At 39.9% G+C, this 18,880-nt stretch overlaps 1 long non-coding RNA gene across 3 annotated transcripts in view; it reads left to right on the top strand.

Moving 5' to 3' along the window:
- Nucleotides 1–227: 227 nt before the first annotated feature.
- The window catches only part of LOC134318217 (uncharacterized), a 92,162-nt gene continuing 73,509 nt past the window's right edge, over nucleotides 228–18,880 (top strand). Inside the window, exon 1 of one of the 3 annotated variants that reach the window (XR_010013351.1) lies at nucleotides 228–352. This is a non-coding gene — a long non-coding RNA (uncharacterized LOC134318217). The remainder of the gene's footprint in view (nucleotides 353–18,880) is intronic. The other 2 variants (XR_010013353.1, XR_010013352.1) reach the window with 2 other exon arrangements.

Here is an 18,880-nt window from a genome sequence, read left to right as displayed (position 1 = left end):
TAAGAGGAGCAGGTAAAAGAAGTAGACTCACGGTCTTAAGGACACAACGAACGGCCGTCTGTGTACCGTATGGCAAGCAGACAATCTGGCGACGAGTGAGAGAAAAGCCGGCGTTTAAATGCAGGAGTTGATGAGATGAGGAATGAGGCGCAGGTGTGTGTGGGGTCCGCCCTCCAGCGATCTATTGGCTGGAACCGCAGCAACCTCCGAAAACAGTACCGCTCCAGGCCGCTAGGGGGAGAAGGGAGCAAAACGGGAAAACAAACGCAAACCACCACCAAGAACAAAAGCGATCGGGGAAACTAAAGAAAACGGAGAAAAACAAAACGCTGGAAAACCCTGAAAATAAAAGGTAAGTGCTGGCGGATCCTAACACTATGTGTTTTAATAAATTAGAATTATGTCTTGTAGTTAATTCACAATATATCCGAAAGTATGTGGACACCTTACCATGAGCTTGTTGGACATCCTATTTTGAAAACTTATGGTATTAAAACAGATTGACCTCTGTGTCATATTTAACATTATTATATTATTATAATAACATTATTATGTCATGTTTTACACATTTTGGTTACATTCATGACAGAAATGGTAGCTACTGTTACACAAGATTCATCAGTTCACAAGTTTAACATCACAGTCATGGACAATTCTGTGTCTCCAATTCACCTCACTTGCACGTCTTTGTACTGTGAGAAGAAAACAGAGCTCCCGGTGGAAACCCACACAGACATGAGGAGAACATGCAAACTACAGAGAAAGGACCCGGACCACCCCACCTGGGGATGAACCCAGGACCTTCTTGCTGTGAGGCGACAGTGCTTCCCACTGAGCCATGGTACCGCAGTGACACAGTTCACTGCGTAAAGTTAGAAACATCACCTCCTCTACCTATTGTGTGTGTGTGTAATAAGCTGAATTAATGTTCTGCTAGATGCACAAGGCAATAACTGAAAATTTACATACCATTTCATCTTAAGAAGCATGTGTGAGCCACATGAGATCTCATTAATCGTTTAAATAAAGGCTGCTCATACCGTCGGTGGTCTGTTGACTGACAGACAAAAATGATATGATGGAGGCGATAATAAAAAATTTTTTTACCATTCCTTCTATTCGGCTATTTGTGCTTTGACCATTGCTACAGACTATACACTGATCGGCCATAACATTAAAACCACCTTCTTGTTTCTACAGTACACTCACTGTCCTTTTTATTGGCTTCACTTACCATATAGAAGCACTTTGTAGTTCTACAATTACTGACTGTAGTCCATCTGTTTCTCTACATGCTTTGTTAGCCCCCTTTCATGCTGTTCTTCAATGGTCAGGACCCCACAGGACCACTGCAGAGTAGGTATTATTTAGGTGGCGGATCTTTTTCAGCACTGCAGTGACACTGACATGGTGGTGGTGTGTTAGTGTGTGTTGTGCTGGTATTAGTGGATAAGACACAGCAGCACTGATGGAGTTTTTAAACACCTCACTGTAACTGCTGGACTGAGAATAGTCCACCAACCAAAAATATCCAGCCAACAGCACCCCGTGGACAGCGTCCTGTGACCACTGATGAAGGTCTAGAAGATGACCAACTCAAACAGCAGCAATAGATGAGCGATCGACTCTGACTTTACATCTACAAGGTGGACCAACTAGGTAGGAGTTTCTAATAGAGTGGACGGTGAGTGGACACGGTATTTAAAAACTCCAGCAGCACTGCTGTGTCTGATCCACTCATACCAGCACAACACACCCTAACACACCACCACCTAAATAATACCTGCTCTGTAGTTGTCTTGTGTGGGTCCTGACCATTGAAGAACAGGGTGAAAGCAGGCTAAAAGGTATGTAGAGAAACAGATGGACTACAATCAGTCCAAAGTGCTTCTATATGGTAAGTGGAGCTGATGAGTGTAGAAACAAGAAGGTGGTCATAATGTTATGGCTGATCAGTGTAATGCTGATAAACAGCCCTGAGACATCGCACCTGACTCTTCAAGTGAAAACCCTCTAAACGATCTTTTTCCAATCCAGATATTTACAGATTATGTGATGGATTACAGATTGTTTCATCATGCTAAATCTATCTGGGGTTTAAAATTCAGTGAAGCTGCATTATTTTAGGGGTTTAGTAAAGGCGGGTCATTTCTCAATCTTAGAACAAGGCTAGTAAACAGTGTTGAAGCTACAAACGTTTGTGAAGATGATCTAAAGTTTCATAAATAGAGTTCCAAAACACAGTTGTGTATTAAATTGAAAATATAAATCTGTACTGAGCTTTGTAAACTTTCTAATTATAATGATTATGGCTTAGTCCCAAGGGTAAAGACAATATACAGTGTATCACAAAAGTGAGTACACCCCTCACATTTCTGCAGATATTTAAGTATATCTTTTCATGGGACAACACTGACAAAATGACACTTTGACACAATGAAAAGTAGTCTGTGTGCAGCTTATATAACAGTGTAAATTTATTCTTCCCTCAAAATAACTCAATATACAGCCATTAATGTCTAAACCACCGGCAACAAAAGTGAGTACACCCCTTAGTGAAAGTTCCTGAAGTGTCAATATTTTGTGTGGCCACCATTATTTCCCAGAACTGCCTTAACTCTCCTGGGCATGGAGTTTACCAGAGCTTCACAGGTTGCCACTGGAATGCTTTTCCACTCCTCCATGACGACATCACGGAGCTGGCGGATATTCGAGACTTTGCGCTCCTCCACCTTCCGCTTGAGGATGCCCCAAAGATGTTCTATTGGGTTTAGGTCTGGAGACATGCTTGGCCAGTTCATCACCTTTACCCTCAGCCTCTTCAATAAAGCAGTGGTCGTCTTAGAGGTGTGTTTGGGGTCATTATCATGCTGGAACACTGCCCTGCGACCCAGTTTCCGGAGGGAGGGGATCATGCTCTGCTTCAGTATTTCACAGTACATATTGGAGTTCATGTGTCCCTCAATGAAATGTAACTCCCCAACACCTGCTGCACTCATGCAGCCCCACACCATGGCATTCCCACCACCATGCTTGACTGTAGGCATGACACACTTATCTTTGTACTCCTCACCTGATTGCTGCCACACATGCTTGAGACCATCTGAACCAAACAAATTAATCTTGGTCTCATCAGACCATAGGACATGGTTCCAGTAATCCATGTCCTTTGTTGACATGTCTTCAGCAAACTGTTTGCGGGCTTTCTTGTGTAGAGACTTCAGAAGAGGCTTCCTTCTGGGGTGACAGCCATGCAGACCAATTTGATGTAGTGTGCGGCGTATGGTCTGAGCACTGACAGGCTGACCCCCCACCTTTTCAATCTCTGCAGCAATGCTGACAGCACTCCTGCGCCTATCTTTCAAAGACAGCAGTTGGATGTGACGCTGAGCACGTGCACTCAGCTTCTTTGGACGACTAACGCGAGTTCTGTTCTGAGTGGACCCTGCTCTTTTAAAACGCTGGATGATCTTGGCCACTGTGCTGCAGCTCAGTTTCAGGGTGTTGGCAATCTTCTTGTAGCCTTGGCCATCTTCATGTAGCGCAACAATTCGTCTTTTAGGATCCTCAGAGAGTTCTTTGCCATGAGGTGCCATGTTGGAACTTTCAGTGACCAGTATGAGAGAGTGTGAGAGCTGTACTACTAAATTGAACACACCTGCTCCCTATGCACACCTGAGACCTAGTAACACTAACAAATCACATGACATTTTGGAAGGAAAATGACAAGCAGTGCTCAATTTGGACATTTAGGGGTGTAGTCTCTTAGGGGTGTACTCACTTTTGTTGCCGGTGGTTTAGACATTAATGGCTGTATATTGAGTTATTTTGAGGGAAGAATAAATTTACACTGTTATATAAGCTGCACACAGACTACTTTTCATTGTGTCAAAGTGTCATTTTGTCAGTGTTGTCCCATGAAAAGATATACTTAAATATCTGCAGAAATGTGAGGGGTGTACTCACTTTTGTGATACACTGTATATATATATATATATATATATATATATATATATATATATATATATATATGAGCACAGAAAAGTCACCAGCTGTCCTCAATCATAAGTCATTATGAATCATAAGAATTAGGAGGCCATATTGCTCAGATGACAGTAAATTCACATATGCTTGCCAAACACTGTGATGGAGGTTAAGATAATCTGCCATGAAAAATGGGATAAATTGCCCAAATCCAGGTGTCCAATGCTATAGAGATGCATCCAAAAATATTTGCTGCCGAATGGGCTTTTAGAAAGTATGAAGACAAAGCAATTTTATCTGTTTTGAATCAAATACACAATATAATAAAGTGTGAAATAGCCATGGTGCCTGACTACTGAATCTACTGTATATGACTAAATATATAGACACCCTTCCTAATTAATGTGTTTTATCCACACTCATTGCTAAACGGAGTACAGTGGTACCTTGAAACTCAACATCAAATGGTCCTGGGACTGGCGTTGAGTTTAAAAGGCGTTGAGTTTCAGTGTATGTTTTCCCATAAGAATGTATGGGAAACCTGTTAATGCGTTCCATGATCCCATGGATCCCATAGAGGCTAATGTAAAATAATGGGATTGTTTTTGACACTTATACACTCAAAATAACACAAATATAATATAAAAACACTGAAATAAAACGCTTACGCTTACCCGAGCTGTAACACAAGTTTAAAAGTGAAACAGGAGGAAAATCCAGCTAAACACAGAAACATGTGGATGCTTTCAGAGTGAATTTGACGGTTATTCCACACAAATGCAGATTCAACTCATATTCGCATTTTGAGGACTCATTACCGAACCGCTCAAGCCAAGCGCCGAACAAAGCAACTGTTTATTGTTAATTTTCAATTGAACAGGTGGAGTTTAAGGAAACGTTAAGTTTAAGGGTACAATTTTCTCGACAAAGGGTGTTGAGTTTCAAAGATTTTGAGTTAAGGGGACGTCGAGTTACAAGGTACCACTGTATAAGATTAATCATATTAATTACATATTCGGCTACCAACTTCATGGCAACAGTTTGAAAAAGGCCCTTTCTTTTTACTTGCTGCTACAGGAACTCCTATCATCTGGATAAAGAGTAGCACAAGTGGTGGAAGAATTTTTATGATAAAGCATGGTTCCCCATCTCTGCTGACACTCTTTGAGTGAGTTACATGTCAGAGGAGAGTCTGTGGAACTCCTTAGACTGACTTTGCAAAGTTGGCAAAGACTACCAAAGTGCTCAGAGAGTGTAGAAACAACAGTAATTGTAGATTTGGAACATTGTAGACTATTTAAATGTAAAGCATTTTTCATAAAGACCAATAATTAAACAGCTCTTCAAAGCTCTGTAGGTTGAATTGCAAATCAAGTGCTACAGCAAGAAACTTATTTAGGGGTTACATATCTGTACACACCCTTACCCTAATACTTGGTTGATGCACCTTTGGCAGCAATTACAGCTTCAAGGCATTTTGGGAAAGAAGCTACGAGCCTGGCACACTTGTTTCTGGACATTTTTGCCCATTTCTCTTGGCCTATCCTTGCAAGCTCCGTCAGGTTGGATGGGGAGCATCGGTACACAGCCATTTTCAACTCCTTCCACAGATGTTTGATTGGATTCAGGTCTGGGCTATGGCTCGGACACTCATGGACATTCACAGACTTTCTCCTAAGCCACTCCATTGTTCTCTTGGCTGCGTGCTTCAGGTCATTGTCATGTTGGAAGGTAAACCTTCGCCCCAGTTTGAGGTCCAGAGTGCTCTGCAGCAGGTTTTCTTCAAGGATCTCGGTGTACTTGGCTGCATTCATCTTTCCCTCTATCAGGACTAGTTGCCCCGGTCCCACTGCTGAAAAACATCTCCACATCATGATGCTGTCACCGCCATGCTTTACTGTAGGGATGGCATTAGCCAGGTGATGAGCGGTGTCTAGTTTCCTCCAGATGTGACGCTTGGTATTCAGACCAAAAAGTTCAAGAATCTTGTTTCTCATGGTTTGAGAGTCCTCTAGGTGCCTTTTGGCAAACTCCAAGCGGGCTGTCATGTGCCTTTTACTAAGGAGTGGCTTCCGTCTGGCCACTCTACCATAAAGGTGTGATTTGTGGAGTGCTGTCTAGATGGTTAATCTTCTGATAGGTTCTCCCATCTCCACAAGGATATGCTGGAGCTCTGTCAGGGTGACCCTCGGGTTCATGCTCACCTCTCTGGCCAAGGCCCGTCTTCCCCAATTGCTCAGGTTGGCCGGGCGGCCAGGTCTAGGAAGATTTTTGGTAGTTCCAAACTTCTTCCATTTAGGAATGACTGTGCTCTTTGGGACCTGTAAAGCTGCAGCATTTTTTCTGTACCTTCTCCAGATCTATGCCTTGACACAATCCTGTTTCTGAGGTCTGCAGATAATTTCTTTGACCCCATGTCTCGGAGTTTGCTCTGATATGCACTGTCAACTGTGGGACCGTATATAGGCAGGAGTTGGCAATCCCCAATCATGTCCAATCAATTGAATTTTTACCACAGGTGGACTCCAATTAAATTGTAGAAACATCTCAAGCAGTATCAGTGAAAACAAAATGCACCTCAGCTCACGTTTGGGTGTCATATCAAAGGGTGTGCACACTTGTGTACATATGATATTTTACATTTGTTTTTTAATAAATCAGAACAAATGTCTAAAACCCTGCTTTCACTTTGTCATTGTGGGCTATTTTGTGTAGAATTTTGTGAAAAAAGAACTCAATCTATTATAGAATGAGTCTTTAATGTAATAACATGTGGAGAAGGTGAAAAAGATGTGCAGACTTTCTGGCTTGACTGTAATTGAGAGTTTCCTGACTGTAAAGTTTAAGAAAATGAACAAAGAAAGCAAACACTGATTAGAAGACTGTGGCATTACAAACAAATAGATGGGGTTTTAAAACCCTAGAGGTTTACAAACAGTTGGTTCTAAGGAGCGCACAGCAAAATAATTTAAAATGTAGGGCCAAAAGGCATAAAACACAGTGAGTGCCGGGGCCCCCACTGGGTCTCCAAATCCTTCAACTGCTATTGTGCAGGATTACACACACAATTTATTCTTTCACACTAAATTTATGTTCATAATTTAGTGGATATAGAAATGTTTTTTTATTTTTTTTAGATTACTTTATTATGTAGACACATACACCATGTTTCACTTTCCTAAATGTTGAATTGTATGTACATAATGGCTTATACATATTTTTGTGCTTACACCCCATATAAATTTTTTTCTAATTGTTATGTTTTTTAAATGTAAAACTCCACCCATTAATTACATACCTTAAAATTACTTAGAACTGCATAATGTAAACACACACTTGCACACACACACACATACACACAGAGAGATTTAATCATCTCTCTTCTTTATCCTAACTAATCCTTTTTCCTCTGAGGTTCATGATGCTGCTAGGTGTAATATACTAAAGGCAGGGACAATAATGAAGTTTGATTTTCTTTGAGCTCCACGCCTTTGCAAAGGTCAACAGGGCTCAAGAGAATCCGTCTATTAGGCTTGTTTTTGATAGCTCTGCTGGCATGTCATTTACAGACGATGCTTGGAGCACAGGCTACTTATTATTGATGATTTAAGAGCAACCCAAAAAAAACCTGACCAGAAACTAAAATGAGATCAGTAGTGGGGAATTCTATTCCTAATGTAATATGACCAAATTAAAAAGGTTGATCTGATTACTACATTTAACACTAAAACCAAAGTTTTCAAAAGTAAGAAGTCACTTAAAATCATTGCAAGATGACCTGAATGCACCAACTCCTCATATAAAAAGAAAGCACAAGATGTGCATCAAATTACGTTTAAAATGATGTATTAATAATTCAATTTCTGAAGAGAACATGAATTCAGACACATTCCACTGCAAATTTGTGAAGGATTGAAATGGGAAAATCCATCAGCAGGACCCTCCTAACCTTGGAGCAGGTTTTTCCAAACCTTGATATCAGCTGAACCCCTTAGCTAGTAATTATCTGCCTTAAGAACCACTTTAAGTAATAAAAGTCTCAAATTAAGTGAAACCGTTATTATAAATAAGCTTTTTTTTTTTTTTGCATTTTACCACAATATATCAATTATTGACATTTTTCTTTATAACAAAGGCTGTTGAGCTTTGATTTTGCTTTTGGTTTTGTCCATGTTAAGTTATTTAGAAGAGAATAAAGATGTTTTTAACCTCAGAGAATGTTTTATTATGATTTATTATTATTAAGAAGTTTACTGTGCCTAAACTCTAATTAGGTTAATACTAATTAAAATTTTTACATTTACAATAATTAATAAATAATTAAATAATAGTAATTATTTAAATTGTATTGATAATATAAACAACAATAATAGTTATGTTTATTAATACATAATATAGTTTCACATTAATTTATGTTTCTATAAATGAATAATATATATTATTTTAGAAAGTATGTAGACACTTTCTTGCACCGTGGATATTAAGTGAATAGATATAATTTCTATTCATACCCATCAAACTTCACTTTATCACCCAGAGAAATTACATAAAAATGATTAAATATTTTTAAAATCGAATGTAGTTTAGAATCAAAAACTCTTTTATTTAGAACACGATTTAAAACCGCTGTGCTTTCCTTGGTATTAGGAACTCAATTAGACTCCACCTATTGCAGTTTAAATTGATTGGACATAGGATTCTACATCCGGAAAAAAAGATGTAATAGTCTAATGAGAAAATGTAACTCTTTGGACAGAACAACAAACACTATGTTTGGCAAAAACAGGCACTGTGTAACCTGATTAATACTATCCCTACTGTGCAACATGGTGGTGGTGGTGGTATTATAGCTGTGGGGTGCTTCTCACTGGCATGGACAAGTAGTCTGGTAAGAAATTAAGGGATGTGTGAATGCAAGCCAAATAAACAATCAGTTAGGACATTGTTCTCCAGAGCAACAGCAGGTAAACAGGTTACATTTTAATACAACAATGACCCAAAGCATAGAGACAAAACAACACTGGAATAAATATAGTAATAAATATAATAAATATATACTTAAGTCTTTGATTTTTAATTAATAGTGCCACTTTGTCATTATGGGTGATTGAGTGTAGATTGGCAAGTAAAAAAGGCAATTATATTCATTCAAAATCAAATCCACAACACCTACTGTGAAAAAAGTTAAATGTTGTGAATACTTTCTGAATCCACTGCTTATAAATTCACCATTTATAAATATATACTTTATGTATATTATTTAATACAAGGTTAAAAGACATTGTGTGTAAATTTGAGGTACATTTATTGTACGCACTGGAATTAAGTAACGAATCAAAGTGGTTGAGGACTTTCTTTGACAGATTTGACTTAAGTGTATGCTCAGTGACTCCAGTCATATAAACTGGATGACAAAAGCAGCAGTATTTAAAGGCTTTAATCCCCAGAATCCACTGAAGGTCCAAGTATGTATTTCAGTCCTATATAATTCTTTATACCATGAAATGCCTGGTTGCTGCTGTTGCATAGCCACAAATCCCAAGACTGATTAGAAATGTAGTGGGGTAGGGGGTAGCATACAGAGCATACAGAGGACATCTTGGTATGAATGTCTTATCTACAGTAGAGCTCTAAGCCTATAAAAGTAAAAAGGGCTGTCAGGATATGCTTTGCTTTGCCTCAGTTTAAGATGCTAGTGTGTCTATAAAAAAGCAGCACAGATCAGAGCAGATTTTAGGAATAAACTTTGTTGTACTTTATATAAAAATGGTTTAACCCCCTAATTTTTAAATGTTTGTTTTTCCAAAATTATCCTGTATAATAAAATACAGTAATATTAAAGCTACATTTATAGATTATTTAAATGTTTTTCATTGTTCCTTAGAATGTTTATCTACAGAAATACAAACCTTCCAGAACTTCCAGAATAGTTGGGGCGTATTGTAAAACGCAATAAAAAAAAAGAATCTGTGCTTTGTTAATTCTCTTAAATTGTTATTTAATTGCTTAACATAAAAAAGATTTCCAATGTTTTACATTTACAGCATTTAGCAGGCGCCTTTATCCAAAGTGACTTACATTATAGGTACAGTGTACAGTCTGAGCATTTAAGGGTTAAGGGCCTTGCTCAAGGGCTCTACAGCAGCAACCTGGCAGTGGTGGGGTTTGAACCAATGACCTTCTGATTACAAGTCTAGTACCTTAACCACAAGGCTACGGCTTGCCCAAAATTTTACTGATCAACCCAATTTTTTTTTTGCAAATATAAACACATTTAGAATTTGATGCCTGCAACACACTTAAAAAAAAGTCGAGACAGATGCGTGTTTGGCCCGTGTTCCATCACCTTTCTATTAATAAGACTTTTTTTTATTGATTTGAGAACTGTGGACACTAATTGTTGCAGCTCTGCAAGTGGAATTTATGTCAGTTTTACTTGACAGAGTTCAGCCGCTCAACAGTCTGTGGTGGTCGTCGTCTGATTCTTCTCTTTATGCTGCACCAGGAGATACAAAATTTCCCATGACTGTGTTTGACGTTAAAACTTGTGAACTGATGAATCAGTCAGCATGGGCACCCTGACTGGTCTGCGGCTATGCAGCCTCATACACAACAAACTGTGATGCACTGTGTATTCTGACACCTTTCTATCAGAACCAGCATTAACTTCTTCAGCAATTTGAGCTACAGTAGCTCGTCTGTTGGATCGGACCACACGGGCCAGGCTTCACTCCCCACGTGCATCAATGAGCCTTGGCCGCCCAAGACCCTGTCGCCGGGTAACAACTGTTCCTTCTTTGGGCCACTTTTGATAGATACTGACCACTGCAGATCGAACAAGAGCTGCAGTTTTGGAGATGCTCTGGTCGGTGTATATTATAACTGTAGCAGGAGGGTTTTTGGATTGATTTCATCTTAATTGCTCTCCAGCTGAGGATGATTTGTAGGTACTTTTAATTGCTGGGCGGTCCTTTCCCATGCTATAAGTATGGGCAGTGGTTGGTTACCTGCCGGTGCACTTCCTGTTGTTTCCTCTTCCGGGGCATCTGACGTCCGTGCCGGCGGCGTTCAGCATGGCCGAATTCGGCTTTGTGTCTCCCGGTGAATCGCTTCTCAATGATTAAAAGCCACGTGGGCTTGTGTTTGTAGTACCGGTGTTATGTTGCAGTTTCTCTCTGCGTTTCTGTTGCCGTGCTTCGCTTTCAGTAAAGTGATAATAGCGGCCGCGCTGCACTACTGTGACTGCGGTATCTGCTGTGTCTGCTGGTCTGTACTTTCACTGCGGGGGAAACTGCATTGCTGTAACCTGGTAGGTATACGAGCTGTACCTACTCTTAAATTGGTTATTGTGTGAGTTGATCCTTTTAGCTGTTGTGTATTTTATAGGTCCTTTAGCCCGGATCGTGTTGGCTCGGTTCCAGTTCCCTGAGTGCTGCTGTTTTGCCTACATTACTGTATTGCCTACATTACTGTTTTGTCTGAGGCTACAGTTTTGTTGTATTTTACTGCTTTTGTATTTCTGTTTTGTCTGAGTTTCATATTTTGATTTATTGTTGTGTATAAATACATTTTGTTTATTATTGATTGTTTCCATTTATTTTGATTTGTGGTTTATTTTATTGGAGTATTGTTGTATGTGTATTTTCTATTTTGTCTTTTGTTCGTGTGGTGTGAGGGGGCTGCAAGAGACTAGGGACCCTGTGCTTACCTCATTGAGAGAGAAGCGAGAGAGATAAGTGTCCTTTGCCTCTTGAGTTATTAATTATCACTGGTTTTCCCCCCCCTCCACCACTTGTTGTGTTTATAATTATTTGTTTCTCTTTTCCTCTGGCTGGACAGGAGCTGTGGGCCAAAGCGGGAGGCAGACGGACTTTGGTGGTGGAACCCCTTTCACTTGCCCTGCAGTCTAGAGCACGTTGGGTGTTATTGAGGTGTGCGGTGTGATCACGTGTGGTGTGTAGTGTAGGAGACTCCCTTACTTCCATATTTTCCTCTGCCGTGGTAAGCCCTCAGCCCTGTTCCTTCCTGCCGTGGTTTTGTCTTTAAATTATAAATGGACCCATAGAGTATTAAGTGTGATGCGCTAATCATTTTATACTAATTGTGTCTGTGTCTTAGAACGTGGCTTGTCCCGTGTGGAAATTTTGTAAACAATTGCTAATAAAATTGACTAGGTGTTGGAAGTACGTCTCTGGTCTCCAAGTGTGTTCGAACCTGGGTGTCTTTCTTTTGGGGCCTTAAGTGCCTGTTATATTTCCTAGGGGTGAAATTCCCCTAGGTGGCGTTGTCGAGCAACTTAAACTACGACCACTCCGTCACATTACTATTATTATTATTATTATAAGTACAAAGTAAAACGACAGTGTGTGTAAATTTGAAGTGAATATACTGTGTGCACTGAATTAAGTAATGAAACAAAGTGTTTGAGGACTTGTTTGGCCTAACTGAATTTGATTTGCCACACATTGGCAGACAGAGTAGCTGATGTGGTGGTATCTGGTAGTTTTTAGCTTGGTAACTGGTATTTCTCTTATTGCTGATGCATTTTTGGAGATAGAGTTGATTCCGAATCCTACCATATGGATAGTGTTTATCCAGAAATTTCTGTCGCTCGTTTGGGTCTTCAGATTTCTTAATGGCTTCTGCATTGTTGCTATAATTGTATCCATCTATCTATTGTATGTCCATCTTCCTCCTCTTTTGCCCTCAACTCTTCTAAATGTAACTGTCTTCTATAATTAGTGGGATCTTCTCATAGTGTGTATTTTGGTTATCTGGGCTTCAAGTGAAGCTTGCTTCTCACTTCTCAAACCTGCAGTGTAAGCTTCGTATGACTTAATTAGAAATGTATTCTGCATCTGACACACTACTGTGCACACATGAGAGTGTGTTTGATATACCTGAGACACTGAAAGAGGGATGGACTTCTTAATTTCCTGTGTGCTGAAGGAGGAACACTGATGCTGACATGTCAGGCTGTGTGTGATCTGCAGTGCTGGATTTTTACTTCTGCCCTAGATATGTAGTGTCTCATGAGCTGCTGGGAGAGTAATACTACAGCATTCTGTTCTGTCAAGACGTACAATAAATGAAGCAGGAGAAACGGCTACTTTTGTCTGTCTCTCGTGTCTCTGGGTATGTAGAGAATCTGGAGCAAATCACTGCACTAAAGCCCAGGAGCACAAGATAAGCAGTTTTAGGCTTTAACCCTTTTAGAACTAATGTCTGCCAACAACTCAAGTATATCAAATTCACATAAAAAGTGTTTCAAAAACTATTTTTAATAATAATAATAATAATACATCACATTTATATAGAGCTTTTCAACAACCCAAAGATGCTTACAAAGAACAATTAGTAATACAAGGAACAAATAAACGACAACAAACAGGAAAACAATTATACAAAAGTCAAAGTGACAACATATAAAAGAGACTTACAGAGTACAATTGGTAATACAGGGAACAAGTAAACAATGATAAACAGGAAGACAATAATACAAAAGGCAGAATGACAACATATAAAAGGGGTTCACTGCGGCAGGTTAAGATGGAGGAAGACTATAAGCAAGACAGAAAAGGTGGGTTTTAAGGTTGGATTTAAATGAGGACAGTGAGTTTGATTGCTGAATATGCGAGGGAAGAGAGTTCCAAAGGCATGGAGCAAGTCTGGAAAAAGCTCGATCACCAAAGTTATGGAGTTTAGAGGAGGGAACGGTAAGCAAACCAGCTGTGGATGAACGAAGAGCTATGTCACGTAGGTGAAAGAAAGATGTTTTAACAAGGGAGCTGACATGGGATTCAAGTTTGAGTGAGGAATCAAGAAGAGCACCCAAATTCCGGACCACAGAGGAGGGAGACAGAGCAACATCATCAATTATCAGTTCAGTCTTATCACTGTTTAACATTAAGGAGTTGCATTGCATCCAGTTCTTAATTTCTAGGAGACATGATTCCAGTTTACCAAGTGAAGGGTTACAAGAGGAGTCTAATCGAAGATAAATCTGTATATCATCCGCATAGCAATGGAAGTCGAGATTAAAATGGCGAATAACTTGCCTAGTGGGAGAATGTAAATAATAAATAATAGAGGTCCTAGGACTGAACCTTGCGGGACACCTTGAGTGACAGATGAGGTGGATGACCAGAGACCAAATTGCTGGCGATCGGTTAGGTAGTAGGTGAGCCAGTCGAGAGCAGAGCCACCAATGCCCAGCTCACTCAGTCTAGTCAGGAGGATGGAATGGTTCACTGTATCAAATGCAGCACTTAAGTCCAGTAGAACAAGAACGCTAATAGCCCTGGCATCAGCAGACACAAGCAGGTCATTGACCACCTTAACCAGAGCAGTTTAATGTAATGATTATGAGCTAGACCTTTCTTGTGATGTTATTTACCTCTATTGAAAAAGACAATCTAATCTAAATGTGGCTAACTTTTATCATTTGTAGGTGGTGGTGGGAGGGGAGTTAGGTGGGGGTTACATGTGCCTGGCAACTACAGTGCATTGTTCTTGTACATGAATAATAGTAGGTAGTAATTTTGTATTTAACAAAAAGGAAGACTGAAAATTATTGCATCACTGTTTGTTAACCATCTAAAGGTAAATGGTGCCTGGTCTGTAAAAGTTGCTAAGTTTCAGCAAGTCAGCAAGTTCAAAGACCACTAAATTCACTGAATTAATTCTCGCCTCACAGCAAGAAGGTCCTGGGTTCGATCCCCAGGTGTGGCGGCCCGGGTCCTTTCTGTGTGGAGTTTGCATGTTCTCCCCGTGTCTGCGGGAGTTTTCTTCGGGTACTTTGGTTTCCTCCAACTGTTCTCTGAACTGATGAGTCGAAATTGGAACTTTCCACTAGGCATGCCACACAAGATATGGTGCTTGTAGTATGATAGTTTGTAAATTCTTAATTGCCATAATTGACAGGTTCATGAATTCTGGTCATCAGTATGTGATATAAAGCTGGGTTATGCAATAAGGATTCAAAGGACAAGATTAGGTTCACCACAAGATTTTGTAAAATGCAGTAAAAACAAGAATCAATGATTTTGTTGATTTTTTTTACCTTTATTTAACTGGCAAAAGTACAAAGAAATACTTCTGATGTTTCCGCTGCTGGAGATCCCCGATTGTGTTCAAGGAAGGTATATTTCCTGCTCACGCCTCTTCCAACCTGTGCCCAGTCCTTAGCGGACCCTTTCTTTTTCACCCATGCATTCTGCACAGACGCCTCTCTATCTGCTAATCAGGGTTCTTGCACAGCGTTAGAAGACCCCACCCACATAGTCTGGTCATCCTGCTCTAGCAGACATGGTAACCGATTAGTGTCTGCTGCAGGCACTGCCAATTATGTTCGCTAGATGGCGCTTAGCCGACCGGTGGCAATGCCGAGTTTCGAATCGAGGAGCTCAGAATCTCAGCGCTGGTGTGCTAGCGGAATATCCTGCTGCACCACCTGGGCGCCAAAGTTACACTATTTAGAAAAATAGCACAATAAGCAGGTGAATTGGTAACAGGAGAGAGTATAATAATTTGGTATAAAGTTGTGGTTTAAAATGATTTCTTAATGCAAGGTTGTACATAATATTGTAAAAAGAAAATAGAAAAAGAGATGTTCATTTGACCCAGAGACCCAGGCGTTCTTGTTTGTATTTCTGTAACGGTTGGCATGTTGTTAAATGTCTGTGTAACCTCATAGGTTTAAGTTGCTTCTGGGTGTTACTAAGTGTGACTGAGAGAGTTATGCCCTGTAATTGCCTGGCACTGTAAAGTGAGGTGTGGTCTTGTTTTGCCCCTCATCCACTCAAGACTACTGTAGTCCTGCCAAAAATAAAGACTTGTTTGAAATTGATGGAATAAACAAATATTTGAGTCATCTAAGAAAAATAAATGCTTTTTTTCTACAACCACACATCAGAAAAAGTTGGGGCAGCATGGAAAATGCAAATAATAAAAAACACAGTTCCTTACATTTACTTTGACTTTTATTTGATTGCAGACAGGATGAACCTGAGATATTTCATGTTTTATCTGCTCAACTTCATTTCATTTATTAATAAACATTCATTCCTGCATTTCAGGCCTGCAACACATTACAAAAAAAGTTGGGACAGTAAAGCATTTACCACTTTGTAATGTTGCCATTCCTTTTCACCGCACTTAAAAGACGTTTTGGCACCGAGGAGACCAAGTGATTTAGTGTTTCAGGTTTCACACACACAAATCCCTTCCAATCATTCTTTGAGGTTCATTGTTTTTAAACATTTCAATAATTTTCTCACACATTTGTTAACACACTGGAGATCCTCTGATCATCTTTGCTCATTTAATACGATTACAATCACCTGTTGACATCACCTTTTTGGAAACACATTATTTAGTTTTTTCACTTCATTACTAGCCCTAAATTGCCTCCGCCCCAACTTTTTTTGGAATGTGTTGCAGACCTGAAATGCAGGAATGGAGGTATATTAACAAATGAAATGAAGTTGAGCAGACAAAACATGAACTATCTTGGGTTCAAACTGGCGATGCAATAATTATGTTACTAAAATATCTGTGATCTTGGACGTAAATGCATTCGAACTGTAATAAATCCGTCTTGCCACAGATGGAAGTCTGGATGTCTCAAATAAATCAGATGACATTTACTGGGATCTGTTTCCACGCTTTTCTCGAGTCTTCTGTGGACATGGACAGTAAGATGATTGACATGCAGCATATCAGACACAAATGGCTTGTGGTGTCTCGATGTAGAGCTGCAGGCTCTGAGGGGCAAATACGAAGCACATAGTTCATTGTGCTGCGTTCCCCAGCCAGTCATTACTGAGAGCCTTTTTGATTGCTCCCAAATCACACTGACAACAAATCCATCCATCAGCTATCACACCGCTGGTCGAGGTCCCTGGCTGATTGCTGGAGTGTAGAGAGAGATTGTAGAGAGAGAAAGTCATGGACAGCTGTATTTGAAGGTTGATCATATAAAAAAAGATGTATTGTATTATGTATTAAATATTTAATTATAAATAAATACTTGAAGGCAAGCACTTGGAAGCTTAAAAAAAGTTGAACAAATATTCAGGAAGCATGGGACATGATACAACATGTAGGCTGGCATCTTTATTTAGTGAATATTTTTGTTTATGTGTCTGTTTTTATTATGTATTTAAAAAATTTGAATGTTGTTAATAGTTTCAGCTATTTAATTTTGATTACAATAACCCACCCATGTAGCAATGTCACCTCGCAGCAAGAAGGCTCTGGGTTTGATTCTTTCTGTGTAGAGTTTGCATGTGACACTGGCATGGTGGTGGTGTGTTAGTGTGTGTTTTGCTGGTATGAGTGGATCAGAAACAGCAGCGCTGCTGGAGTTTTTAAATACCATGTCCACTCACTGTCCACTCTGTTAGACACTCCTACCCAGTTGGTCCACCTTGTAGATGTAAAGTCAGAGATGATCACTCATCTATTGCTGCTGTTTGAGTTGGTCATCTTCTAGACCTTCATCAGTGGTCACAGGATGCTGCCCACGGAGCGCTGTTGGCTGGATATTTTTGGTTGGTGGACTATTCTCAGTCCAGCAGTGACAGTGAGGTGTTCAAAAACTCCAGCAGCGCTGCTGTGTCTTATCCACTCATGCCACCACAACACACACTAACACACCACCACCATGTCAGTGTCGCTGAGAATAATCCAACACCCAATTAATAGCTACTCTTTGGTGGTCCTGGGAGAGTCCTGACCATTGAAGAACAGCATGTCAGGGGGGTAACAAAGCATGCAGAGAAACAGATGGACTACAGTCAGTAATTGTTGAACTACAAAGTGCTTCTATATGGTAAGTGGAGCTGATAAAATGGACAGTGAATGTAGAATCAAGGAGGTGGTTTAAATGTTATGGCTGATCGGTGTAAATAGAGATACTAAATTGCCCCTAGGTATGAGTGTGTGTCTGTGATGGACTGGCGAGCTGTCCAGGGTGTTTTCTACCTTTTGCCCAACGAATTGCACCCACCCTGACACTGAATCCGATAAAGTGGTGGTAAAACAGACAATGAATGAATGGATAAGCCACCATACATTACGTGGCCAAACATATGTTGAAATATGACCATTAGCTGGTTGGACATCCAGTTCCAATACTATGGATATTAAAAAGAAGTTGTCCCCCCTCACCCTTTGTAGCTTTAGCCTTTTGGAAAGGCTTTCCACAGTATTTTGTAGTTTGGTGGATAAAAGGCTCTTTGTAAGATCTTAGTATAGACTTAGTATGGTATAGACTGTCCACATAAATTAAAATGAAGTCAAAGAAGCATTCAAAACAAGTCAAGGATTAAACCCCTGAAGAAACACAGATCTGGAGAATGATACATGATGAGCTCAAACACACCAAACACGCCTCAGAGCTCAGTTAATTATAAAGAAGAGAAAAAACACTACCTAGGTCAGACCACTTCTGATGCACAGTACTGAGAGAGCTTGAATAAAAACATTTCATCTTTTGCCAAAAACTAAGAAAGTTTGTCTTTTAACCACACAGTGTCCCAAAGCGCCCATCCAAAGCATGCGGTGTCTGAGGTGTGACCTCAAAAAATTCCTGTACATCACCAAGTAACCTGGAAAAACTTGAAGCAGAACCAAAAATGCACTGTCATGCAAACTTAATTAAGACCGACCCGGTGAGGACTCTTGGCTGTAATAGCAGGCTCAATTAAGGGCTAGAAGAGGGTTAAATAATTAAAAATCAAGGGCTGGATGTATAAAGGTAATAAGGAGGGTATCACTGTTGCCTTATAGCAAGAAGGTTGGGTTTGATTCTCAGGTGGAGCGATCTGGGTCCTTTCTGGGCATCCATGTGGGTTTCCTCCCACAGTCCAAAGACATGCAGTCAGGTTAATTG

This window comes from Trichomycterus rosablanca, chromosome 7 (assembly GCF_030014385.1).
Source record: "Trichomycterus rosablanca isolate fTriRos1 chromosome 7, fTriRos1.hap1, whole genome shotgun sequence".
Classification (NCBI taxonomy): domain Eukaryota; kingdom Metazoa; phylum Chordata; class Actinopteri; order Siluriformes; family Trichomycteridae; genus Trichomycterus; species Trichomycterus rosablanca.
The sequence above is the reverse complement of the archived record's forward strand: the minus strand, read 5'-3'. Positions and strand labels throughout refer to the sequence as shown.